Below are 27,173 nucleotides of genomic sequence, written 5' to 3' on the forward strand. Positions count from 1 at the left end.
ACAAAAAGTCCCAAACCACTAAGCAAATGAAAGACCTGTGGTTTTGAAGGACAGACTCTTAATGTCTGTGTTGTGGTCTTTTACTGTAACTCTAAAAGTGACTTTTGTAATACTTTTTATAAATGATTTAATTTATTTATGTTTCATTGCAGATAAGCTTCTTGCAGAATCCTTCCTTAAAAAGAAAAGATGTTGAATCCTTTTGAAACTTTGGTCGCTTTATAAAACAGAGAACTGCTAATAGTCCCTGAACAGATGCCTTTTTTCCTTAGATTTAATTCTTGATTTGAGTCTGCATGTTCCAAAGCAGAAGGGCTGGAGGCTGACAGTAAATCTTGTGCTAAAATATTGAGCTGTTGGGGGTAGGGAGGGGAATGATGGCCTTGGTTCTTTACTCCTTGTAGGATGTCTGCTGAGTTACTCCTGCTTTTTATCAGGGTAAGTGTTCAAAGAATAGTTGATTGTTTTATTTTTTATGCCTTGGGTTTTCTTTTATAGACTTCAGGAAACAAAAAGGCACACCACCACAACTCCTTTAGCTTCTTGCTTCCCTCAGAGCAGACAAACAAGCATGTTTATACTGTGCTTTTGCTGGAGAAGTCAGTGCAAATTCTGTCAATCCAAGTGCTTAGGCTAAATCTTCGGGTGACTTAGGCAAGTGAATGAACCTACAAAATGGACTGGAGCTTTCCTTCTTTCACTGGTTCTTATGAATCAGCCTTTCTTTGCTCAGTAAGAGAAAAAAGACTTGATACTTCAGTCTTGCACAATACCATCATCCAGCCTTTTAACATAAGTGACAAAAATGACAAATTATGTTTGATATTTTAGATGTAAAAATCTATTTGAAATTCAATATTTCAGATCAGCTTTAACCATCCTGAATAAGTAATGAAGGGCAACAAATTACAGTGTAAGCTTCTAACTCTGCATCTGTTGACAATAAATGCTGTTGTAGGTGCAGCAGTAATCAGGGACAGAAGATAGAGAGACGGTTACTGGAGAAAAGGGCAAACTTTAGTTTTGAAAATTGTGCAACCAGAAGTAACATTATAGCAGAGAAAATAAGAATTTGGAAGCTTCAAAGGCCTTGCTGTAACAAATATTATTTTGGAAAGGTTGATGTAGTTGTTACAGAAAAGGTTTTCAAAAATGATTTTCTGATAGAGATTGAGATCCTGCAACTCTTGTTATTTCCAAATCAAAGGATATTTTCCGTAACTTCAAGCTACATTGATTTTATTATTCCCTAGGAAACATTTTCTTTTTTAGATTCATGACAATGTAAGAGGTAACTGTGGATTTAAAAAAATCTTTTGAATCATAGGTGTGATTTCAGTGTTTCAAAGCAAAGCTCGGGACTTCCTCTATTGTGGCATATTTCTTCTTCCGATGCTGTGTCAAACCTCTTGGTGATGATATTTATCCCTGGCTGAAAATGACACTCCCAAATAGCATCCTCCTTTTCCTTTGAGGTATAAAAATAGGGGAGAATATCCCAGGAACTCATCAAGTTATCAAAAAATGTGTTTTCTCTTTTGCTTGAGCCCTGGCAAATGTCTTTTTGAACACTGCATAATTTACTGTACAATGTTTTTTAAAAAGCTAAATACATACTTGTGGGAAGTGAAATGAATGATTTGTGGATTGTGCAGCAGAGGAGGAACTGATGGCAAAATCTGGGGTGTTTTTTTCTAGGCTGATTGCTCAGGGATGTATTATAATATCTAATCAGAAGTCATTACCGGTTTATGCAGCATTAACTGATAAAGCCTTCCATACATAGACCTTGTTGTGTCCCTCAGGGCAGGATGGTTCTTCAATGGACCACATTCCCGAGATCAACTGATAGGGCTGTGTGCATCATTCACCTTCACCCACACAGAGGAGCTGCAAGGTGAGCAAACATTTAACTACATTGTGAGACGAGCCCGAAACTGCATTTCCACTAAAGCAACAGCCTTGTTTTTTTCTTTTTTGTTTGTTTGTTTTGTTTTGTTGTTTTTTTTTTAATTTATTTGTTGGGTTTTATTTTTTGTTTGTTTGTTTTTAGAGGTTATCCTTGCCTTCTGGAAGGAATACCCAGGGGCAACATATTGCACAGAAGGGTCTCTTTTCTCGTGACTTCCAACACAGCTGTATTAATCAGTAAGGAAGGACTTGATTTTAGAAACTCCATAGGCTATACTGGGATATTGTGATGGCATCAGGTGGGAATAGCTGTGAATCATGCCTACCACCTAGAGGAGCATTCCCTGGAAACTCGGAATGCGTCACAGAATTTTGTCAGGCAAAAGTGTTAGAGTTTTGGTACAGGGCAAATGGAAGGAGGATGAGTGTTGATGCTAAGTGATGCAGGCGTTCAGAGGTAGATCTAATTTTACTGATGTATATAAAAAGAAAATAATAAGTTAATAACTCCTTTTCTAAAGAATGTTTTGAAAACTGAGGAAGTCCTTCCCCACAGCTGTAAGATGCATTTAAATCACCCAGCGGAAGCAACGATCTATATTCATGTAAATGTGTTTTGATGTCCTCTTAGAAGTTTAAATGAAACACCCACATCCAGGAAGCGAGTTAGCTCATGCGGGAACGCAACTGCAGTTCTTTATTAAACGGCCTATGTAGGACTTCTTTTTCACTTCAGAAGCACTGAACTTTGGCAATTCATATTTATCTGAGATGAAAGAGGCAAGCTAACAATTGAATGCTTATACCTTCTAAATAAGAGGAGACCTCATTACATATTAACCATTTTTACAAACTGTCTTAATTTGAGGAAGTTGATAAACTGTTGATTCTTGTTGCAGATGATTAGCATCACTCCCTGTTCTGGAGACACAGTTTTTCTTTTCACCACAGCACAACCACCACCTCCCTCCATGTCTGTAGGAGAAACTCAACCAATAGGATTCTGTGTAAATCACTCTGGGAGTAACAAAAATGTGGATCTTTACTCAGCTAAGTGTAAACTTGTGCAATTCTGTTGTCTTGGTAGCTAACATTATTTAGCCAATGTTGTAGCTTTGTTAAGTCAACGAAGCTAAACTATCCTGCTTGAAATTCTGCATGAAATATTCTGCTATGAAAATCAATAGGGGATTTTACTATTTAGACTGATTTGTATCTTCATCAGCCTGTGGAATTTCAGTGCAGGGAAAAGATTTATTTTAAATCTTGCATAAAGGTTCAAAAGCAATTTTTCCTTTTCTAGTGAGTCCCATTATTTTGTTCCATGTAGGTACCAGTGCTTTGATTTGAAATGGAACGGTTTGAAATGAAACGATTTGAAATGAAATTTGAAATGTGCTTTCTGTTCAAATTTACATATGTTTAACATATTTTCTTTGTAATGCTTTAGCAGAAATAAATGGATCAGGACCCTTGCATAGTAAGCTTTTTCACGAGTGAAGCTCGAGAGCAAAGTCTACAGCACTCTACTGTATTACGTTGGAAAAAGTGCTGCCTCAGTAGCTTTTATCTAATGCTCAGCATAGTCTTTACGTGTAGGTTTGCTTGATTATTGCTCCTTGGAGCAGACGAGTGTATGGAATGATCTCATTCTATTGTTAAGATAATTTGTCTTTGGGGATTCTGACCTTCTTCACATTTCAATGACATCACCCTTTTTACAGACTGTAAATCAGTAATGTTGACTCCTGGCCTTGCTAATAAAACCTGCAGAAATATACCGTAGAACACAGCATGCTTATGTTAATATTGTTAGATATGCAACTACCTTAGCTGCTCAAAACAACACTTTAAAGATAATAAACTGGGATACATATAGCCACACCTAATGTTTCTGACGTGCCTGTTATATGCCATTGTACCCATGTGGCACAAACATCCAGTAACTTAGGTGTTTTCTTCTAATTTTGCGATCAAAATAGCTTTATTAATTAGCCTGAGACACAGCAGCAAAGATAAACTCTTCTTCACAATCACCAACTTTTAAATTTCAGAAACATAGCAAAAAATCAAAATGTATCAGTTTACTTACAGCAAATGTCCTTCATTTATAGAGAAAGCCAATCTTATGTGAACCAACCAACAGGTTTTTCTCATTTAACACCGCATTTTTCCAGTGGAGCAAATGGTGCTTTTCCATTCTTGCAAATGGTTCTTTCAAAATTATTCTGAATGGTGCATAGCAGTTTCTTTAGTAAATACTTTCTTGTAGTCATCCAGGGTATTGCGAGTAGTGAAAAGCTCCAGTTTTTGATTCTGAAGAACTGAATTTTCCTGCCACAGCCTGTAACTGGGTTGAAGCAAAGAAAGCCTCTTTCCTCTGTTGGTCCTTCCCTGTGCTGGCCTGTTTGTCTTCAGGGCATTACCGCTTTTCTCTGTTATTGGTCTTCAATTTTAGTGTCTAATGCCTCATATAACTGTGCTAAAATCCACCAAATCAAACCAGTGTCTTCACACTGATTTTCATATGGTAACTTTTAGTCTTTTTCCTGCTTTTTCAGTTTCCTGTTTTGTTGTAAGGCTTTTGACATGCAACAGGAAGAGAGAACTGTCCCTAGGAAGACCTTATGGCAAGGTACCTATGCTGCTGGACAGTTTGGGAACTGGTGGAAGAGCATAGATGCTACTTTTGACCATTTTTAGATTGACGTCATTTGAAGCTGACATGTCCTTTTTGGCTTATTAATAGGATCTGTGTCCTGTCCTAAATTAAAGGAAAAATGAACAAAAAAAGGCTGCCTGGCAGTAGCTGCCAATGTGTACAGTGATGTACACATACAATTTCTGTGAAGTTCCTGTCTCTGGGTTTAGTTTGCACAGGAAAAACAGAAGTTCATAAGCCCTGCATTTTTGTACAAAGCTAATTGCAATTGAAATAACCATATCTTCACTTGAAGTTATGTATCAGTGCCAGGTCCAGAGATTCTATAAATGTTTTTTAAAACTTTGCTGGACAGAAGTGAGATTCACTTGTAGAAATTATTAGGTTTGTCCCCTTTTCCTTTCCTCCATCCAGCGCATTTCTTTTTCTCTTTGCCTCTTTTGCTTTAATTTTTTTTTAATTCTTATTTTCATGGGAAGCCCCAGAACTGTTGAACATCCTGCAGTCTTCCTTGTCTTTTGACTGTTCTTTCCAACCAGCCGGTGCGCACTGTTTCGATACTGTTTCGATAGCTATTTTATTTAACAGTACTCCCCTGATCTAAAACTAAACCTGAAATCATCATCCCACACTTCAGTGTCATTCTTCAAGTTACTTGCTCAAAGAATTCTTTTCCACATAAGAGTCCAAGGGAGGTATATGCCATGTTAAACTTTTTTTTCTGTTTTAAAGGAAATGTCAATAACAGCCAAGTTACTGACAGACAAGTGAGACTGTCTTCATATATCCAGACATTTCATTCAGAATTACATTTCATCTCATAGATGTGTTTAAAATGGTCTATGCAGTTTCCATTTCTTTGTGTACAGAATTATGGGCTGTAGACAGCGACTTCTGGGCCTTTTAGAGCTGCTGTTCAGAAGGTAAATGGGAGAGAAATATTCTGGAAAAAGGAACCCAACCATAGTGTGTGTTGTGCTCTTTATGCATTTTCCAGCTGGTTTTGCTTCTAACCTTTAACGTTCCTCATGGGACGCTGATGCAAATCTGCATTCACTTTTTTTCTCTTTGTGTATAATACACAAGACCTAAAGGAAAGCAATAATTTGCAGTATTAGGAAATGTGGCTTGCTGTCCCTGTCCCCAGTGTAAACGTGCACATTTAAATATGAATGAAAGTGGGCCAGCATCGCCTTGTAGCTGAGGCACAGACTGCCTGTTCTTTCTGGTTGAAGTACTGTATGTTGCCGGGTTTTTTTTTCCTTTGCTGAACAACACCTACCATATGGGCTGAGCTTCAGCCAGTCAACTACTAAATTACAAACACTCTTTTGACTGTAAATTGAATGGAAAAGGATGACAGTTATTGCTTTCCTCCTGTGGCCCCACCACAAGAGCACCTGCAGTCAAAAGCTGGCATTCATGCTCTGAAAGGCACCACATGCTTCTATTGTTAGCCGAGCAGTGTCTAACCTTGGCTTTGCTTACCCGGCTCCTATCGCAGTGAGAAGATTACAAAGATAAGAGCCTCGCTTTTGAACACAAGCTCACTTACTGACATGTCTCAGCACTTATCCACAGTATTTTGTTGCCACTGAAGGAAGCGCAGCTACGCTTAGGAAGATGGCTATCTGTGGTACCCTTCACAGAGCAGTCTGTGACTTAGGCACGTTTACCTTATTTATTTTGAAGTTCGTTATGAAATTGTAACTGCTGTCTCTGAAAGCGTCAAAGTGGCTGGTTCAGCTCGCTTGCAGGATTGCCTGATTTTCCAGCCTGAATGCCAGAATAAAACGATTCTGTTTTGTCTGTTTGTTTTGTTTTGTTTTTTTAACATGGAAAGGTAGTGCAGGATGTGACCATCTCTGCATCCCCAGGGCAGGTTTGAACCAGAAGCCGCACAAAAGTGTGCAAAGAGGATTTGAGAGGGGAGTGATGTCTGATGAACTGGGCAATCCATGAAGGGAGACAGCTGCTAGGCCAAGAGAGCTTCCTCGTTCCCCAGTCCGCAGTGTGACAGCTGAGCTGGGGAGCCGGCCGTGAGCAGCCTGCAGCTGCTGCTGTCAAGGGCCCACCAGCCCTTGTGTTCTAGGAAGGCTGGTGAATCCGTCATCTGCTACATCCATTAACTCTTCCTTTCCTAGATACGTATGTGTTGTTGTTGAACTAGTCACAATGTTTATTCAGTCTGCGATTTAAAATTATTGGAAGGAGTGGGTGGCTTATTAATTAGGGCATTTTCTTTTATCTTCAGTGGCCTAAAGCTATGCGTCTGGCTAAGGTATTAGTGTTTTTGTTGAGCTCTCCAGTGGATTGGTAGATGTATTACACATTTGCCTTATGGCTTTTATTCAAAGGCTCCTTAAAGTTCAATGCCTACAACCATAAACTCTGCTCTTGGATCACTAGAGGGTAGTCATTAGGTCAAGGCTGAGTGCACTGAAGAGAGTATCCAGTCCTAAGGAATTTATGAGGTGACCAAATAACATTCAGAATGTTAATTTACAGTTACTGCTTCTGACTTAAAACTGTACCTATGGAGGCCTTAAATATTTCTGCCAACATAAAAACCTCTAATAGTTAAACACAACCAAATAATTCTAACATTAAGTCAGCTGTGCAATTCTGATAATTATCTGACAGCATATAACATCAAATAGGTCGTGTATTTTTATACATCATATGGTGTAGTCGCCCTTCTCCCCAAAAGTGAGCATTGGCTGTTCATCCCTGGTTTCTCTTCCAGACCTGGACCTTCTTTTAGCATTCAGGTGTGTAACAACCGTAACTAACATGTCTGGAAATTAATTCCCGATAGTTATTGAGCTCAGAATATGAAAATTAAATGTCTTTTATGGTGATTTTTTTTTTTTAGTATATTCATTTGGGCCCTTGTTTACTATGGTCTGTGCAGTTTTGAACATTAATACCCCAGGTTTTCATTACCTGTACCATTTACTAATATTTAGTCTTCACTGTTTCTTTGTTAATGACTCTAAACATTTTATAGATAAAGCAGGCATATGAGCAATGCTTGTTAATTTTCAATAGAACATCTAGGTTTGTTATTATTATTGTTATTTTTTGTATTATTTAAAGCAGGTTTGGAAACATGCTGTGGCATAGCTGGCAACTGGAAATCTTGTAAGCTGATTCACAGCTAATGTTGCACCTTGTCTCTCATGGTGAGCCTGTTTTTCACATCTTCTCTAGATTCTTCAAAAGTATTTTAAATGTGGCATATCATCTAGGAAGACAAGTCCAAGTTTGGGATAGCAATACAATCGTTTATATTTTAAGCTGCCCTTACATTGCTAGCTTTTCAGTGTATGCTTCCTGACAGTTTCTCCATGAGTATCTCCAAAATATATTGACTGACAACACTCCAACTGTTTTTTCTTCTAGTGCCCTGCACAAAAACTCCTTTTTTGAATTATATGGGAAGGTGATTTGTTGCAAAAATGTCTTCAGTGTTCATCCACAAAACACTGTAGAGAGGATAGGGGATGAAGAGCAGAGAGATAAGGTATGGGATTGTGCAGAGGTAAACATGTACAGGAGAGTGTGAAAATTTTCCGATGTGGATAAAATGCATGTCTTCACTTCTGCTTTTCTCCAGCACCCATTGCCCCAGTCCATACCCACAGAATCACAAAATGGTTAAGGTTGGAAGAGACCTGGAGGTCATCTTGTCCACTCCCCTGCTCAACCAGGGACACCCAGAGCAGGTTGCCCAGGACCAGCTGTGGTCAGGTTTTGAATATCTTAAGGACACCTCCCTGACAGATCCGTGCATTCGCATGCCCGTTCTTGCTAGAATTGCCAAAATCTTTCAGAAAGGAGATTTCTACAGAGAGACATCCTAAGACCTGGCGGACCACAGAAGGTTTTTCATGCCAGTTTTGCCTATAATCTAAAATTTCACTTAAAAATATATATATGTGTGTGGAGTGGGGGAACAGAATTCCTAAATAAACAGCAAAATGTACATTTTGGGAGAAAAGCATGTATAAATGTCAACATCTGTTAGGCTTGATCACACCTACAAACAAGTTTCTCCTGTACAAGGACTTCTTAAACCTTAGAAATTCTTTGAAACATGCAAGTAGATTCAGAAATTCATAATTCTTCTGGAATCAGATGCTTAAAGAGTGATATTTGTTTCTTAAATGCACTCCAGATACAATATTATGAAGGACAAATTCCGTTCCTACCTGCTGTCTTTTGATAAACTCAATGTGAGCTCTTATAAAATATGCTCATTCTGGGTTTGTTTGCTCAGAAGTGTTTTGGAGTTACATTCATTTTTCATGAGTCATGTGTTACCATCGCTTACCTTAAGTCAAGCAGCTGCTTTTATATCCTGTTTTTCTTTTGCTAGCTCTGTGCCTGGTATGGGACTTGTTGCTGCAGTCATTCTGCTTTGGACATGCCAGTTACACAAACAGAGAAAGGGATAGGTGTTGCTTCTTTTGGACTGTGTGAAAGTGGTGCTGGCAGCACAGAGAGACATGAGCTGAAGTAACTTTCTTCCTTTAGAAGAATAAAAATTTGAAAATAATAAAGATCTGGATTGCATCTAGAGGTAAGGTGAATTTTTCTTCATAATCTAGAATATGAATCCTTGCTTCTTCGTTCTCCTAAATTCTAGAAAATCTGATTTGACTTTGATTATGGGTGGACTGAGTTTTTTAAAGAAAAAAAAAATTAAATGGGTGGTTTCTTTGATATGCTGAAAGAAAATAAATATATTCAAAAGGGTTGAGTATTTAACCCCAGGGAAGTGCTAAAGAAAAGCTAGACAAATTCTTTTACTGATTTCACAAACCCCTTGAGGGACAGGTTCAGCAGAGTTTCCCCATTCACTTTACTGACACTTAGAGTAATCACAGAGTTCTCTAAGCTCCTGTCAGGGCTGCTCTGTGGAGAAGAGTTACACAGAAAGAGTCATGCAATCACAGGAGCTGAAAGTCAGAAGGATACAAAGGCATGCTCTGCTGCCTTGGGAGGAGGGGAAAAAACCCTAAACCTCTAGCAAGTTACACCCACACGGATGATTCCCAGAAGGCTTTGCTTTTATTTCTGCTTGTTCTTGGGGAGGATTCTCCTGCCTTTCAATCACCAGCCTCTGAGCAGTTTTCTTCTCTGGCCTCCCCAAAACAACTCTCAGGGAATTAGAGCAAATAAGTGAGTAGCCCACAAAAGTCCATCACCTAGCAAAACCCTCTAGGATCTCCTATTTTAACCAGATGTTACCTCCATCACCCAACTCACTATGACAAATATTTCCTCGATATTTTTTTAAGGTGTAAAATACAGAGCTGGAAGAAACACTAAGAGGTTAATGAAATCATTTGTATTTGCTGTCTGGTTGGCACAGTGCAACCCAGCCAGGAGCTATCCCTGACTTAATGCTTCAAATAACCTCCTGCAGTTTTCTGTTATGAAACAGACCTGATCTTGGAAAGAAAGAGTGATTTGATAAAGAACATGGCATGGGAGGCTCTAACCCTCCACATTTCATAATGGGATGTCAATAACCTACCAGTGACACCATTGTTTCCTCAACTCTCTTCCCTTTGTGTTTACAGCATTTCTCCTGACAGCTGAGAAGGAACAAATTTCCAAGGGCTCAGTTTTTTTTCAGAAGCACCCAGAAGTCTGGCACCTTAGCCTGACCCTGTAAGTCTGCAAAACTGTCCTGGAAATTAAATGGAAACAGACTCTCACTTGAGAGTCCAGCTCCCTCCTACTCCTGGTTGGGCCAGAAACACTGTGAGAACAGGCAGATTTCCTACCAGCATTCTGGCACCTTCCTATCCAATCCCAGCCAAAACCAGAAAGTGTTTAAAAAAAAAATCTATAGGAAGTAGGTGGAGGGGAGAGCACTTGATATTTTTAAAAGCCAAATCTTTTCTGACTTTTGAGAAGAGAGTTTTGGGTCAGTTACTTCATCTGACTGGTTCTTCTACTCCTCTCCTAATGCCTGTGTTTACTGCAGAGCTTTGTGGCTTCCTTCTTCTGGTCCCCTTGGTTATCTGGGTTGGCATGGTGCCTGGGTTCTGCTTCCCTTCCTCCTCATGCACCTTCATGTCCCCAGCCACTGCATCCTGCAAAAGCAAGTCATGGGGATATCCAGCTACTGAGATGCAGCCTTTGCAGACTGTTGTGCTCAACCCTCACTCCTTTGCCTTCAGTTTGGCCTGTGGTTTTGGGTTTCCCTCTTTTTTTTTTTTTTTTTTTTTTCATTTTGGCTGCCCTGAAGTGCATAAAGAGCTGCTGACAACCCGTGGAAAACTCAGAAAAACATTCCATGCAGAGCTCCTGCTTGCCTTCAGCATCCTTTCCTGTGCCACGTTCATTTTTATTAGGGGTAGCTGAGAAAACAGGATCATTGGGCTTTGGCTCATCTGCTCCTGCTGCTTTCAGACAATGTGTAGGCCTGGACCTACCTGATCCTATCGCAGCACAACCAGATGGAGCGCAGTCTCCCATGCTTCCAGCCCAGCTTTTTAGCCCTATGATTGTTTCCTCTAGTTCCCCAGCAGGAACTTGCTCTTCAGTCAGCTGCACAAGCCAACTGCTTCCAGCTTTCCCTAGGTTTCCTTCTCTCTAAGCTAATCCTTCTAAGCTCAGCTCCTTCATTTATGACTGTTCCCACTGTCTGTGAGATCCCTTTCTCCATTGTCTGATCTGACAGCAAGCCTCCAGTGTTTCAATACCCAGACTTCTATTCCTACTAGGTAAGTAGTGTTTTTGTAGGGAGTTAGGGAGGCATTAGCTAATGTGAGCATAACTTGGTCCTTGCCAGCTCCTCAATTTGATCGATGCTATGCTAACTCACAGGTAGTAGTAGGCACCTAATCATAAGCCAAAAAGAAATACACCTAGCAGCTCAGAGAAAAGTGATGTGACAAACTGAGCCCACCCTCTGTCAGGCTGCCTTATGTGACAAGCCTGGAGAAGAGGCTTCTGTCCTAGTTAAGGAATTTCAGATGATTGCTGGTCCATCTTTAATTAGGAGTGTTTGCTAAGATTTCTTCGAATGCAACTGTCACAAGCAGATCAGTTTGGCTGTAGGCTGACACAGCATGTGATGAACATTGTAGCCCACCCCTTTTTTGAATACTACCAAGCATCCTTTTAAAGACCTTATGCAATATCTGTGTAGATCTGCTCCCTTTAAAAGAAAGGAAATTTTGCTACTGTGTAGGTTGAGCTCAACAAACTCAGAGTTTTGAAAATTTTGTCCCCAGTTTCTTGGAACCACATAGACTGCACCTACCTGTGCATGCTTGCCTGTGCTGCGCAGCCATGTGTCACTTAGGAACTTTGCTTTAAGGTACAGGTAACACTTCCATGGCAACACAAAAACATCCTAAAGGAAGAGAAGTCTAAAGGTACACTGGGAATGATTTGAGAATGAGGAGCTTTTTCTCTGAAAGCCAGTTGGCTGTTTTAAATACCAAACTTGTAAGCAAGTGGTCTTGTCTGTGTTTCTTCCTACCTCACAATATTTGTTTCATGCACTGGAACTGGTCTTTGCATTCCAGGTTTCTGGTAGAACCTACTTTATTCCATTATTAATAACTATGTTGGACTTTATTTTGAAAACTTCTTCTCTATGGACTCCCATCTCTCAGATTTCATTCCAAACAGTTTTAAAGATTGCAGCCTCTGCAGGAGTCCCTACAGATCTTATGACTGGATCTTATGACAACAGCTTCTTCCATGTTGTTGATTAATCTTTGTTCTCCTGAAGGTTAAGAAGTTTGCACAAATAAGAAAGCCTTCTCTATTACTCAATAATCAGCCCAATTTACATCCCATCCCTAACAGTGGAAAATTTGACTGTTGAGGGCCAGAAGAATCTAACCGTGTTACCAAAGGCATTATGCAAGACTAAATGAAGTTACATTTTCTTCAGACTATTCAGATCTCTGCATAATTTACTTAGTAGTTTAATCATCTTTTTGAACAGTCCTTACTCTCGGAAAGGTCAGAAGTAGCCTAAAAATAGTCACCATCCTCTGATGGATGCTTTGCTGGATATGAGATTTGATTCCCAATAGACAAGATTTTTCACATCATGAAACTGTAGTTATCCTGGCAATAATTAGCACCCTCGTGGATGGTCTGATACAGAAATGCAAAGCCTGACTTCTTGCTTTCAGAAAGTGCTATTAATATGGTAAGCTCTTTGGGGCAGGGACTGTCTCACATTATGAATGCTTCATACAACTGAATCTTGAATTGGTTGAGGCCTGAAGGCACGAATCTAATTCCAAGAATAGTATGATTGAATGGATGTGGAGACTAAGCAACTTTCTCAGTCCTAGACATGACATCAGAGCAGGATCGAGGTGGAAGCGGGAGAACTTGTACTGTGCAGGCTATCTGCTGTTTGAATGGAAACAGGACTTCATTCTCTAGATTTATCAATGGGTCACTGTTAATGCTTACCCTCAGTCCTCTTAAAGTTTAAGATCTGTCTGAGTACAGGAATTGCTCTTAAAACCTTGAAATAGTCTACTTCCTCCTTTGAAATACCAACAAGAGAAAAGTTTTACTTCATTTGATTCTGCAGTGAACATTGTGGTGGCTGTCAGTTGTTAGTAGTGAGGGTACATGCAGTAACAAGTGCCAAGTGCATTGCAAGCTTAGGATTAAGGCTTGAGAAGACATTAGGAGAGTCAGATCTGTTCACAGGAAATGAAGATTTTTTTCTATACTTGTTTTGACTAAAAGAATAAAATCCAATCTTATATAACTGCTTGTTTCTTGATCAGGACATGTAGGAGAAACGAAGACAGACCTGGCAGGCAACCTTATTAACATTAATCTTAAGAGTCAAATACCCAGACGCTAACTGGATCCAGAAAAGTGATAAATATCTTTCTGCTTTTAAATTGAAGCATGGCTATTTCTATTAGCCAAGTTCTTACCGTTCACTCATTGCAAAGCAGAATAGAGCATTAGTAATGAGGAGCTGAGATGGCCCAGAAACTCCCACTGTGCCCCCTCCAGTCTTCTGTATCACTGCACCTCGAGGTCTTATTCTTTGAAGATCTTGACTAATGTCCTCACCGGCTCGAAGTTGTAATAATGTTTCTGATACTTATTATTTAACCTCATCTTTCTAAAGCTGCTATTTCTTTCCCTTCTTCCTTTGCACCCAGCTTCATGTATGGTAGGAGGAAATCACGAAACCCACCTAACACTTTTTTTATCCTGCACAGATGGGAAAGTTCATGCTTGACTCCGTAAGCTGACCTGGTTGGTTCAGACGCCTGGTCTGACAGCTATGCTTCCACCACCCAGTGGGGAAGGCAACTTTCAGACTGAAACTGGTCAGAGCCAACTGCTCGCTCATCCCTCCTGTTCCACCAGCACAGCTGTACTGGGACAGACCAGAGGTCTGCCTGCGCCAGCATCTTGTTTCTGATGGAGGCCAAACGTTTATATGTATATATAAACATACATATAGGACAATAAAGTGAGTATGAACTGATTTTGCTTTGCTGACTTTTCCAAGCCACGTCATTGTCTTAAAATATGCTCTGTTCTTACAGTCTTCTGGCTCTTGTGTTTCCTTTGTATCTTCTGAACAGAAGGAAAGGGAAATGTTCTAATCTCCTCTTAATCCAACCAAATACTTGTAAAACTAAAAGAGGATGTATGACCAGAATGAATGTTTTAGACTTAGATGAGCGGTTTGAGCAATTTGTGTTGTTGCTCTTTGCTAATTCCTGTGTAGCAGTTGGGGGAACGGCTAGCACTGGTAGTCACACACCTGTAACAGAGACAGCAGCAGTCAGCAAGAGTAGCTGTAGGGAAATAATTTGAGCATGAAGGGATAGATGTTTGCTACTGAGAAGTGTCTCCAGTACACCATACGCATAAGCTTGTACCTGGAATTGGAAAAAATAACTGTGTGTGTCTGTCTGTCACAGGAAGCCCTCTCTGCACAGTTTGGCCAGGCCCCATGCGCTGCTCACCTACACATCCAGTTTACCCAGAATGGTGCTGTAGAGTGCCCCTCTTTGCTGTCACAGTGCAGACACTTGCTGTGTTCTGTACAATTGGTCATGTTGCAAAATACATTAGCACTTGAGGGTAAGTGAATTCCCTTCCAGCCAGGTTCTGCTTTGAAACTCATGCTTTTTAGCACTTCTGAAAAATACTTGGCTACATCGTTCTCTTGGCTCCCCTCCCTTCTCCAGGGTAGATCACAATACTTCAACAGAGCTGAAATAGCTGTAATTGGGCATAACATTGTGTCTAATGCTGTTTGCTAACGTGCTTGGATGTGACCTCTTCTAGTCAGGATAAGGCCACAGTGAGAATGAAGTTTAATATTGAAGTAGAATTGTACAAATTTAGAGAAGACAACCACTCTAGGTCATTTTGTCCTACGCTTTCATCCAGGCAGGACTGAATGTAACTGATTTCTATTCTTGAAAGGCTGCTTGACATTTCTGTCTTCTGCAGCGGTTAGACTCCGGTTTGTACTCGCCTGCTGATGCAACAGCTTTTGCTCAGTTTGAAAGCAACGGAAAGAATAGCGAGGAGTCCTTGATATGCATCTAAGCAATAACTTCCTCTTGCAAGCAAACCTTGCTGGCATAGGTCAGTACATCAGCACTCTGAACTGAGTCTTGTAGATGAGTAGCGTTTAAAATTCATACAGCTTTTAATATGCCCTGGGCCAGCCAATTTTCAATTACACCAATGCCTGCGCCTTCTCTTTGATGTGTAGTGGTTAACCCTTTTGATGCGCTCTCACCTGTGCCAGTGATGGTGTGTGCCTGCCAGGAGCAGATCAGTGTACACCGACACGCTTCCCAAGGCATGGAGCACTTGCACTCAGCTATTTCCTTTTTGTTACAGTTACTGTTTTAAATGTCATTAGTGAGGGGTGAAAGTATTCTTTTTCTGAGGGGCGTTGGTGGGATTTGTCACAGTCTAGGGCACGGCAAGGTGTTTTTTCTTCTATTCTTCTGCCATATGTGAGTGATACTTGGGCATTTCCCCTTCCCCCTGAGAACCATCCAGCTGCGGGGAGCTGTCAGCTTCTTGCTGGGCACTGGCAGCAGCTGTTGGGCTGTGGGCATATTTATCTTCATGGGATGCCCCTGTCACTCTGTCTGTCCTGTAGCTTGCACTACATTGTATTTTTCCTTATTAAAAAGAGCTGTTGCATATTCTTCTAGGATCTGGTGTTGCCGCTGTTTGACAGTGTAAATAGTTAGAAGGGTCTGCAGAAAAGGCTGTCAGATGGGTTAAGCTAATGATCCCTTAGTTATGATCCCTAGCAATCTTGACTTTATTTGGCAGGAAAAGTAATTTAAGGAGTGAACTGCTTATTAAAATGACCTCTACCTCATGTGTCTGTGCTCAGTAATTGATACAGATTAGCCATGAGTTAGTGTAGCTTTTGATAATGGATTAATCTTGGAAAGCTGAAGACTTTTTTTTTTTTTTTCCTTGGGAGCAGCAGAGAACAAGAGTCTATGGTTGTTGGAGGCTTCTGTGTCTGTCCTGTGCAACATCCCCTTACTACAGCTCCTTAAAGGGTGAGTGCGTTCAAAATCTCTGAAAGAGATATTGCACTCTGCAATGGTACATTTCAGCAGAAAATGCCTTCAGAGCAGGGACATGAAAACAACAGTTATAAGCACAAAGCAGCTGTGAGATTTAGAACTAACGGGTGATTAATTGCATTTTATTCTATATTGTACTTGGAAGAATGCCAGGGCAAGCATGCATACATTGTCCAAGGAGCTTGCAGCAGCAGTTGTGTATGTTAAGGGAACAGCCTTAAGATATTTCACTAATTCAGTTTCAGTGTTGATGTTCTCGGGAATGCATGCATGTACCAGCAGAGGGCATGCAGACTTCGTTCAACAGGGACATGTGCTAATTAATAAATCTCAGATGTAGGTAGGTGTCTACCTGCATCCACGTTTGCAGACAAAGCGCTCATTCAGCCGTGCAGGAGCTGCCCACTCCAGCAGACTTGTATTATCTGAAACAGGCAGGAAGCGAGGGGGTATGAAGCACATGTTTGGAATTACATAATCCGTCATCAAACTGTGATCATGTTTCATGTTCATGCTTAGTCAGACTGTGGCAGTGATTAGGGTTGACTAAACAGTTACCGTACCTCATTTTTTCCATTGTGCGGCATCTGCTAGCTCTGTTGATCATTAAGGTCTCAATCTAGGCAAGTGACTTGTATTGTGGATCAGACCCACAATGAACCGGAGGAAATCAGGGGGAGAGAGTCAGCAGTTTTTACAATATATTAACAGAGGGTTATTGGGAAATGTGAACTTAAAAGGAAGGCTATCTGCATTTTAGAAACAAAATCAAAGATAAACAGTACAGCAGAATCTTCTGTTTTATCCTGCCCGATGCACTTGCAGTACATTCATAATCTTCATAAAGAGAAAATGAATTGGTGAAATAGGCTGTTTTATGATAATATCCCATATGTTATCAGATTCATGCAGGCAGAATCACGCTAATGAAGAGAAATTGCAGTTTATGTAGGGCTTGCAGGCCTCGCTCAGGCAGATTAACAGTGGCTAGGGTAAGAGGCAGCACACTGCCTTGGCAGGCTGCCCGAGAGCTAATCAATGCAGATGGAGTCAAAGGGACTGCCAGTCTGATTCCCAACAGTTTCATCTCAGAACAGGAATGACTGCATCCATCAGTGCTCCTTGATAAGACATCCTTTAAGCTCGTGGTAAGAATGAACCCATTCGGGGAGGCAGAGGCTGAGCGATACTAAAAGCGATGACTCCACATGCGGTGCAGGGTAGAGGTGGGTGTTTAATTTTAGCTGCTGACCTGATTTCATGCTGAATGACAAGTATCTATAGGAATCCTCAAGGGCCAATCAGTTGCTATGTTAGTGAAGCTTTTGGAGAAATGCATTTAATTTTATACAAGTGGTGTCTTTAAGGAAGCAATTATGATTTCTGACTGCTTCAGGTTGATTTCGGCTAGAGCTAAGCTGAAATTCTTCCATGTTCCATGTTGATGAAACTGGAGTCTAACTCTGTTGTATACTTAACATGGCACACGCTAGTGTTTTGAAATGCCCTCTTTTTCCTATGTGGCATTCAATTTTTTCACCAACTGAGAAGTAAATGCAGTGCAGAACCAAAATGATCAAAGTCCTTTTGCCATTTGCATGCACATCCTGAAATGAAGTTTAGAAAATGAAGCAACTGTGGAGCCTCATCACTGAGGGAAGTCCTTTGCAGAGGGTTCTCCTTTGTGGCTTTGTACTTGAGGAAAGTGTACTTGTGTTGACCCAGGAGAGGGCTTTCGTTTTTCAAGAGGAAGGCTAGACAACGTCTCTCAGTCCACAGACTGAGTTGGAGAAAAAAAGTGAGAGTTGAGCCCACACAGGGGGCAGATGCTTCACTTTTCAAATGGTGATGAATCCTGGCCACTACGAGCATTAGTCATGGGATTATTTCCCTTGGTGTTGTGTGCTTCTAATCAAAAAGGAAGGCTGCTTTCAGCCAGGAGCTAAGCATCAAATTGTCTGCTATTATTCAATGTTTAAGTATGAAGCAGTGGGGCTTTTACTGCTGCTAATTTTGTGGCAGCATACTCAGTTGTTCTGTCCATACCCAATTCTGCTGCTGGTGTTGGCTTATAGAAGTAGGGTTTGGATCCAGGTTTGGTTCATGCCCATCTTTCCATAGTCATATTGATTGATCTAAAAATTTGTTTGAAGATCACTTTGCATTATTCCCCCTCTGCTTTTGACTTCAGTGAAAAATGCATGGGCCCAAATGCCAGGCGTTGTGGATGGCATTTGTTCTTCTTGTGGCTAGCTGCTGCCTGGAACCTCATCTGCACGTTTGTATTGGCTTTTTATTTGCAGTTGTTTCTGAATCTGTGCGGTGATTACTTTGTTGACAAATGTTTTTTCCCTTGAATAAGATACAGTGACGAGATGTTCTGAATGTCCCAGAAGGGCTCTGGCATTTGTCCTCGGGACAATGAAAAACACCCTGGCATTTTCTGCCTTCTGTGAATCTGCCTTTCATTTGTGTATTGTATGGATTCTTCTAAGGATACGGAAAGAAAAATGTTAAAATATGGTCATTCCAGGAAAAGTGACGGCTCAGAAAAGCCTTTTACTCAGCATACCTGCAGTTTTGGGGTATTGCAATTCATACTTATTTGCTTCAGTAAGTAAATGTGTTTTTTTTTTTTTTGTTTTGTTTTTTTTTTTTTTTTTAACCACAGTTTGAAGCTGACACAGCAAAAAGAGAAGGATAGGTTTGATTCCACTTGCTTTGTTTTGACTGAGTTCCCATCCCTTGCACCCATGCAAATGGTTTGAGGCTCTGAGGTTGCACGAACAATGCAGACAGTACAATAGAAGGACAATGGGGTTTTCACACGGGTATAGTGGGAGCTGTGGGATGTTTCCTCAACTGGTGATGTGTGGGGAGAAAAGTGCTTAATCTGTCTTCGGTTTGAGCTTGAGTCTGCAGGGCTGGCACCTAAGGGAGAGGAATATCCCTCTCCCTGTTGTTGGTGTGCTAACTAGTCTGGAAATGGAATCATGATTGAAATGCAGAGAAATGCGGCATCCTGGGATGCTAGGATTGGTCCATCTTCAGAAGGGGAAAGAAGCTCAACATTTTTTGTACTTTATATAATCTCTTAATCAGAGCTCTCATGAAACAAAAGCCTCCCAAAAGCATAAAAGCATCCTTTCTTTAACAGTTACGGTCCAAAAAAAAAAAAAGAAAAAAAAAAAAAGAAAAAGCCTCATCTAAGTAATGGACTTACTGAACCCACCCTGCTGCTGCAGCTGGCTACTAGGGACAAACCCACCCTTTTCCCCAGCGACAGTGATGTGCAGAAATCCACCCTCTACCTTTTTTTTTTTTTTTTTTTTTTTCCCCCTGCATCAAATTCTTAATTTTTGCAGCATGTGAGTCAACTTGTAAAAATGACTCACAAGCTCATTCCAGCCTTCTGAATTGAGAGCCCAATTAAAATACTACTTGTAATGCACATATTGAAGAGAGCGAAAAGTGTCTGCTCCTGTGTGTCAGGCATTAGCATAGCATATCTGAAGATCTGTCTTGAGCTAGTCTGGTACTTGCCAGCAGGAAACCTTGTGTTTAATTAATATATAAGTAACAAGAAAAATATATATTTTGAAAATCTACTACGTAAAAAATTATACAATGGAACTATAAATTTGATTAATTATAAATACATCAAAGTTGTTTTTTTTCCTTTAATTTGTTTATTTATTTATTTTAAATGACATTGTTGGATAGAATGTTTTATTTATAAAGCAGTGAAGAGGTTGTTTTTCTGCAGGGGTGCAGAGCCTGGCAATCAGTTTCTGCTGCTGCTGGTCTGATTGTTGAATACCCAATGTCTTCAGTTTAACTCCGTGCCACGTTGGGCAGGTGCTCCCTGTAGAACTGCAGGGCTGATTCTTAACAATACCAGTCTTTAGCCTTCAATGAACCCTTATATCAGGCCTGGCCAATCTTTCTGATGTTATCACCCATGTATCAAGATCCTCTCTGGAAGGTGATGTCATGGAAGAAACGGCAACAGCTGTACTGCAGCACCAGGATGGAGTTTGGGTGCACCGTGGGTCCCCGAGTGGCTCAGTAGTGTCAGCCTCAGCTTTCCTGATGCATTTCTTTTCACAGGTGAGGACTCAGACAGTTGTGCTGCAGGTCGTGTTAACATAGTCCCAGCATCAGACTTGTATTTTGACTGGTGGTAAGTCCTGTGTAGTCCAAAACTACTACTCATCCCCACCAGCATTTCATCAGCAATCAGTTTTTTGCCAGCAGGCAAAAGGCTCCAGAGAGAGCATGCAGGGTCAAAAACATTTCATCCAAGCTTGACAGAGATGATGTCTGTGGTATTCACATGTAGCCCTTTAACTAACATTACTTCCTGTCATATATATCGCAGCCCTTTTAGCTCCAAGGTATTTCTGTGCCATCGCAGTGAACCTTGGGCAAGGAGGTGAGATCTACAGCAAAAGGCAAGGCATCTGTCTAAGTGAAACACTCAAGGAAAAGGTGTTTGTGTGTGATTGCCGCCTGGTGTTAGCTCCTCTGTCCAGCCATGGCCCTCTATTTCAGAGGCTTTGTGTGGCTGATGCAGAAGAGAGGTCGTACCTAGGATTGGCACTTACCCAAATTCTCCTTCCTGCTTCCATACCACCAATTTATTCCATGAATTCGTTGCCCAGTTTACTGAATGGTGAGTATAAATTGCAAGGTCTGAAACCTGGTAGTACCACGATACCAGCCTCCTCTTGTTGAGCAACAAAACCAGCCTCATGTTAAAGGGATTCACTGGCAAAACCGACTCCCTTAAATGAGAAATATTTAAATAAACATCTATTATTGCTATTGAAAGGAAGAAAATAAAAGCTGGTCACACGTTGTGGAACTACATGCACAGAAATACATTTGTCTTCAAATGCAAGTCTCATAAATGTAGGAATGAAGCCTGGTCTTTGTCCTAGCAAAGCTCATACAAACCAAATGTGCACATGTTGTTACCGTTTATCAGTATGTAAATAACATATATGAATAATTGCCAGTAGGTGGTAGTGTGTGTTTTTCAGATAACTTTGTAAGCTAGAACTGCAAGTGTTTCATGTTTGAGGTGATTTAGGAAGATCCTGTCATCTTTAATGTATGATCTTAAAACATCATTGCTTTGAATTCAGTCCCTGATCTCACTGATTTAATAGTTCTGTTTCACAAACACCAGCACATCTCAGAGAGGTGTATTTTGATTTTTTTTCAAGTTTATGGACAGACCTGACTGGAAACATTTTGAAAACTGCCAATTAGTATAAGCCCTGAGAATTCAAATACGTGCATTCATTGGAATGACTGCATTGCTCCCTAGTGTTTCATTTTAGAAGGTGAGCTTTTGATAAATAAATACATTATTTTAATGATTTAGGAGTTTAGAATTTCTCTTCACAGAAGCTGTTCTGATAATTCCTGAAAGAGCTCACTGGAAAAGGAGCAGCACAGTCTTACTGGGCATCTACTTCTCTTCAGCGCCTCATCGTGCTTTGCAAAGACAGCAAAAAAGCGAGCAGCTGGGAGAGACCGGGGAGGTTTGGTGGCTTCTTGCTGACAGTAATCTGTACCAAATTAATGGTGTTTCCCCAGCTCATCATGCAGGAAGAGATGCCCATCCTCCTGTGAGAGCAGTTCCTGAGACTCCTACGAGTATGTCCCAGGCTGGGTGTTCATCCTTCCTCAGGTAACAACCAAAGCACTCCTCAGCCAGCTGGCCTCTTGCTGCCTTTGCTGTGTTTTTGGGAAGGGACTGGGTTTTTGTCTGGCGGAAGAAGGGGATGCCAGTGGTAAGGACTCTTTCTGTGGTGTTGCCTGCCAGGAAGCGAGGCAGAGCTTGGGAAAGGCTCTATAAATATTTCTGCAGTAACTCAAAGGCGGTTAGCGTTTTGGTTCATTTGTTTTTCCTGGGGTGTGTGAGATCGCTCTCCTCTGTGCAGGTGTCTGATTCACGTGGGGCTTCCTTTTTCTTTCTTTTCCTACTTATTTCCTGCCTCTGCAATTGTTGCTTGAACTTGCAGCACTTTTACTCAGCCCGGCACTCCCACTGAATGCTATCAGGCTATTTGTGCAAATGTTTTTCGTCATGAATATGGTCTGCAGAGTCAGACCTTTTGCTTCTTCCTTCTGCTTGTAACCTGTCCCTCCCAAGTTTCCTTTCTCATTGTTTTTCCTTTCACTTATGTCTGCCTGCTGTTGGAGCGAGCTCACAGAGAAGGAAGTGGGGGAGGGCTGCTTCTGCAGGGCTTTCAGTGTGAATAGCTGTGCAATTTATAATTTTGCAGGCAGATCAGGCTCTTGTTGGCATGCGATCAGGCTGAGGGAGAACCACCCATTGCCAGGTGAAGTGCACCGAGGCCCACAAGGCACCGGGCAGGTGAAGCGCACGGAGGCCCACAAGCTACAATGGCAGTGAAAGTAAGGGAGGAGTACTGGGGCCTACCCAAAGGCAGAATAAGCATCGACCAGAAGGGCTATGCCTTCTGTCAGAAAGCAATGCTTGTGTTTCCCATTTAAGAAATAAAATGCAATGTGATATAAATATGTGTTGGGGGTGATCCTGTGAGCTTAGGGCCTGTGTCCCCCCATGCAGCCCCATCTAATAGCTCCGGGACAGAGGTGAGGCGTAGCTAACCTTCCCTGTTTGCCTTCCTGTACTGTCTATCTATTGTTCTTAACCTCTTCCCTTGGGACCTAAATTGACTGTGCTGTGGATGGAATCTGATTTTGCTAAGAAATTACTCTTATTGACTGGAAATGGTATCAAGTTAGACATCCAAAGCCGGAGTCCATTCAAAGAACGCTGATCTTAGTATTTCTGTTCAGCTTTCTGTTTCAAATGGTAACTGTTAGAGGTAAACTCCAGTAAGAGATATTGGTGCTATGCTGATATGTGTCCCCACCAATACATAAAGGTGCCTGTCAGTATACTGATGACAGAAAATAGATGAGTGAGAGTGGGTTTCATGCTAGGAGATAGAATTTCTTGAGAAGTGTATACTACCGAAGGGAAGAATCTCAGGGATGGAAGCTTGTGGTATCATGTGGAAGGAAAGAAACCATGAACTCAGTAGCAGAGAAGGGTTACAGAAATGAGAACAGAGATATTAACTAAGCAAATGAAATCAGTGATGCTGGTTGTTTTGTGCTTTGTTTGTATAGAAACAAATAGTCCATCCTGGAGCAACCGTACCTTTGCTGGGTGGTGTTCTTAGTGCACTGGTAACATCGTGCTGGGTGGTGCTAGGTCTCAACACTCCTCTGAGATGTCTATTCAGAATTGAGGAGAAGAGTGGGAGGTAGCTTTCTCTAAGTGCACACGATATATAATCTGTGAATGAATACAAAGTGTGAGCTAGATAGGACGTTATTCCTGTAACAGGACCAACTCATCATCATTACAGAACTCTTAAAAAAAAAAAAAAAAAATTCCTTCTCAAACTAGATGTGAAATAGGGTTGCCCTCATAAATGTGCTTCATTTCATGCACACTCCCTTTGCTCCCTATAATTTTCCTTGAATATGGCTGAGCTGTCTTTGTTCTTGTCTACATAATCTCAGAGTGGGGGTAACACTAATGCTTTTCATCATCAGAACCCCAAAGTGCTCTTCTGGATTCTGTTCACCCTCTTGAGAGCAACCTCATCAGCTTTGACCGAACACCTTTGCTTCCCGTTGGAGACAGTGCAAGTTAAAAGTACAACTGAGGGTTTGGGTTCATTATCCAAAGTATAATTTTGATTGAGAGTTACTAAAAGGCAGTAAAAGTGGAAGCATAATATGCCTTTTTCAGAGTCCCTTCTCAGTGATTGTCATTTGAGGAATGAGGATGTTGAATTTGCCACGTTGCACAAAGTTATGGCAGCTGTTCCATATCGCTAGATTGGAAATTAAAATGGAGATCTATTCAAATTGTCTGACACTTCCAGCAAGCTTGAAAGCAATGCTTTAAAATATAACAGAACTCTAATTTGGGTCCTAAAAGATACTCAGTAACATTGAAAGCAAAGTTCTTACTTTTTTCCAAATGGTCTTGAACTGCTTTTTTGTGTCTTTTCTTCTGCCTTGCTAAATTCTGCTTTCCACAACAGCCAAGTGATCCAGCTGAAGTCAACAGGATTCCTGAGGATGTCAAAGACCAAAACCTAGACTAGAACATTTTAGTAGGTCTAGTCTGTTATGACAATAAATATTTTCAGGAATGCTTAAACTATGCTAACCTTTAAAAAAAGAATGTTTCACATTTCTTTTTATTTCTTCATAAATGTGTGGTGCCTGAATCTTCTTAATAGTTTCTTCATCTAAAGATAAGACTGGATTTATCTGTATCTGTAGACAGTAATGCAATCTCTTAGTTTAGGAATTTGTAGAGGTCAGACTTTGCCTGTCAACACACAGTCAAACCTAACTTTTGATCCTAGTGCGGCTGCTTTAGTAACACTAACTTTATGAAGGCTAGAAAAACTCAGCTAGGAAACGAAGTTCTTTGAAACACACACAATGCCAGACCTGTGCTTTGGAACTCAAAGCAGAGTTTAGCCAGCTTGAGCTGTTGTCACCAGAAAATATTATTTAAATCTATGGATGTTTTTATCTCGTAATGCTTATTCCAAAGAAAGAATGCACTGTTGACAACTCTTAGCATTTGCTTTGTTGTCCTGTATATGCCAGTTCATCACTCATACTGAGCATTAATCACTGTGGTAAATGTAGCATTGTGATCTGTTCAGGAAATACTTGTCAAGGCTTTATAAAGGCACTCCATAAAAAATCAGACAGAAGTAGTCTATTTTTTTTTCCTTGTGGGTGAAATTCACCTGCCCAGAGCTCAAATAAATACATGACAGACTCCTGCTAGCACAACTCCAGTCCCACTACTATCTGTTCGGTTTTGCTTCCCACACATCCTGTAATGACAAAGATAATCTTTTTTAAAATGCCATTTGCTTTTCAGGGTGGCACTGGAAACTATTAAGGACTCAATGGGCACTGGAAAGAGCAATGTGTTATTGATTAATCTGCCCTCTGAATGAACTCTGGTGGAGAGCAGTATTTCCAAAATTCTAGATGAAAGAATTTGTGTACAAATAATGGCAGGATGAGTGCTCTCTGGGATGATATGACTACATAAATAAGCAGTTCTTCAGTGCAGCATGTGGTTTTCTAATTTCCAGTAAAATGGAATGAATCACACATGACAACACCATTGCCACTAACCAGTGTGGCATGGCATCTGAGAAAGATAGCACTGGAAGGGTGTGAACTGGAGAGCAGATGATGGGGCTTGAAACATCTTGTTTGCTTTGGCAGCATAACCAAAATCTTGATGCTTTCCCACAATCTGCTCCAAGGATGTAGGTTTTTCTGTGCTGTATCAGATTATTACTCTGGGAATTTGTGTGTCCTGCCTTTGCCAATGGACAGCTCTTGATGCTTCAGATAAAGATAAATGCCCAGACTACCCACAGGGGAATTCCAAAGTTAGATGATGTTTCTTCATGTAGGGTTTACATTACTGCAGAATTACCAGGGGAGGTTTTCTCTCTCTCCCCTACCAAATCATAAAGGATACGTCTTCTCACAGGCAAACAAAGGTCCAAGACTGCTCTTGAGTCCAGGCTCACATACCATGCATATTAACTATATGTAAGTACATGCTCTGGTATGGGCCTTAGGCCGAGTTCACTCCTGAGGGGAAGTCTTAGCCATAGCCATGTCGTAGCCCAGTCCCAAGCTTTTCCACCACAAAGGTGGGGCCTGGGTGCCCCAAAGGTGGGGAGTAGGGTACACGGCAGCCCCCAGGGAGCAGCTCCAGCCACCTCCCCTTTCCCTGAGCACTGCCTGAGTGAAGAGAGCCCCGGGCAGGCCAAGAACCAGCGTTGTGGCCTGTGGGCCATGGCTTCACTGGCTGGAGCGCACTCTTTGTTTTATAAAGGTGGCAGCAGTCCTCAGGAGATCTGCTAAAGGTGAACAGACAGCAGTCCCTTTGACATCCCTGCAGAGCCAGTGCAGCTTCAGAGGTGCAAAACTCCCTGTCCACCGCTGCTGCTGAGCCCAAAATCTGAGAAGAGATGATACTGAGTTTCAAAAGATGGGGGGCCAAAACCAACCCCTTCTTCTTCATTTCTGCTCTTGTGCCTCCTGAGCTGTGTATCAAATCTTCTGATGCCAGAACACAGGAAAAACTGAAACTTTTCCTGCAGCCTACCCCCAGCAAAACTGGATGCATCTATTCAAAAGCACTGAAAATGACCTGGTGCACACTCTTAGACCCTGCAGCAGGGCAGTAAGGTTGTTGAGTTGGTGGTCATGAATGATGGGCTTTGTTGGATCTATTATATCAGAATGGCACCACACACTTTTTCCTTTGAGGGTTTCTCAAAATGAATACTTGTTAAAGGCAGGGTGGGAGAAGGACAAGAGTAATTCTTTTTCTCCTTCTGACCCATTCCCAAACACAGCACTTGTGAGTGCTATATTTAGGCAGAGGTAATGATGATCTAGATGTCCAGCAGACATTTATTTCCATTTGTTTCTGTTGTTCCCCCCCATCAACATGGTCCCTACTAAGGGCTCAGTAAGAGCAGTAGCGTAAGCTGCAGTTTAAAATGCCCTGTAGATGGAGATTTGCTGTGACAGAAATGCCTGTCGTCCTGGCAGTCTCTCACAGCTGCTGGAGGCAGAAGAGTATATGAAACAATAACTCTGCCAGCAGATGTGGTTCTGTAGGGACAGTAGTGTCTGTGGTACGAAAATTCCCTCCCAAAATACAGATCTGTGGGGACAGTAAGCGTCTGTGTCAGGGACAACTTAGCAGCATCTGCTGGGACAGTAAAGTCTGTGATACATAAACACATCTCTGCATCTGCTGGGTCAGTCAGAGAGAGATGTATTGTATATGTCTGGTTTTAGATGTGCAAATCCCCTTCACTTTCCTTTAATCTGGGGAATTTGTTTGATTCTTCTTCCCACAGAGCAAATAA

The 27,173-nt window shown here is 41.2% G+C and overlaps 2 long non-coding RNA genes across 2 annotated transcripts; one reads left to right on the forward strand and one right to left on the reverse strand.

Moving 5' to 3' along the window:
• Window positions 1-8,888: 8,888 nt before the first annotated feature.
• On the forward strand, window positions 8,889-20,058 carry LOC101804048 (uncharacterized). The gene is made up of 3 exons (XR_003499790.3): window positions 8,889-9,158; window positions 10,165-10,255; window positions 13,813-20,058. It is a non-coding gene; the product is annotated as an uncharacterized lncRNA (long non-coding RNA).
• Window positions 20,059-20,825: 767 nt separating this feature from the next.
• On the reverse strand, window positions 20,826-24,691 carry LOC119718035 (uncharacterized). The gene is made up of 3 exons (XR_005268643.2): window positions 24,208-24,691; window positions 23,384-23,521; window positions 20,826-20,963 (listed from the first exon to the last, which is right to left on the reverse strand). It is a non-coding gene; the product is annotated as an uncharacterized lncRNA (long non-coding RNA).
• Between the last annotated feature and the right edge of the window lie 2,482 nt (window positions 24,692-27,173).

The sequence above is a fragment of the Anas platyrhynchos genome, chromosome 11 (assembly GCF_047663525.1).
Source record: "Anas platyrhynchos isolate ZD024472 breed Pekin duck chromosome 11, IASCAAS_PekinDuck_T2T, whole genome shotgun sequence".
In the NCBI taxonomy this organism is placed as follows: domain Eukaryota; kingdom Metazoa; phylum Chordata; class Aves; order Anseriformes; family Anatidae; genus Anas; species Anas platyrhynchos.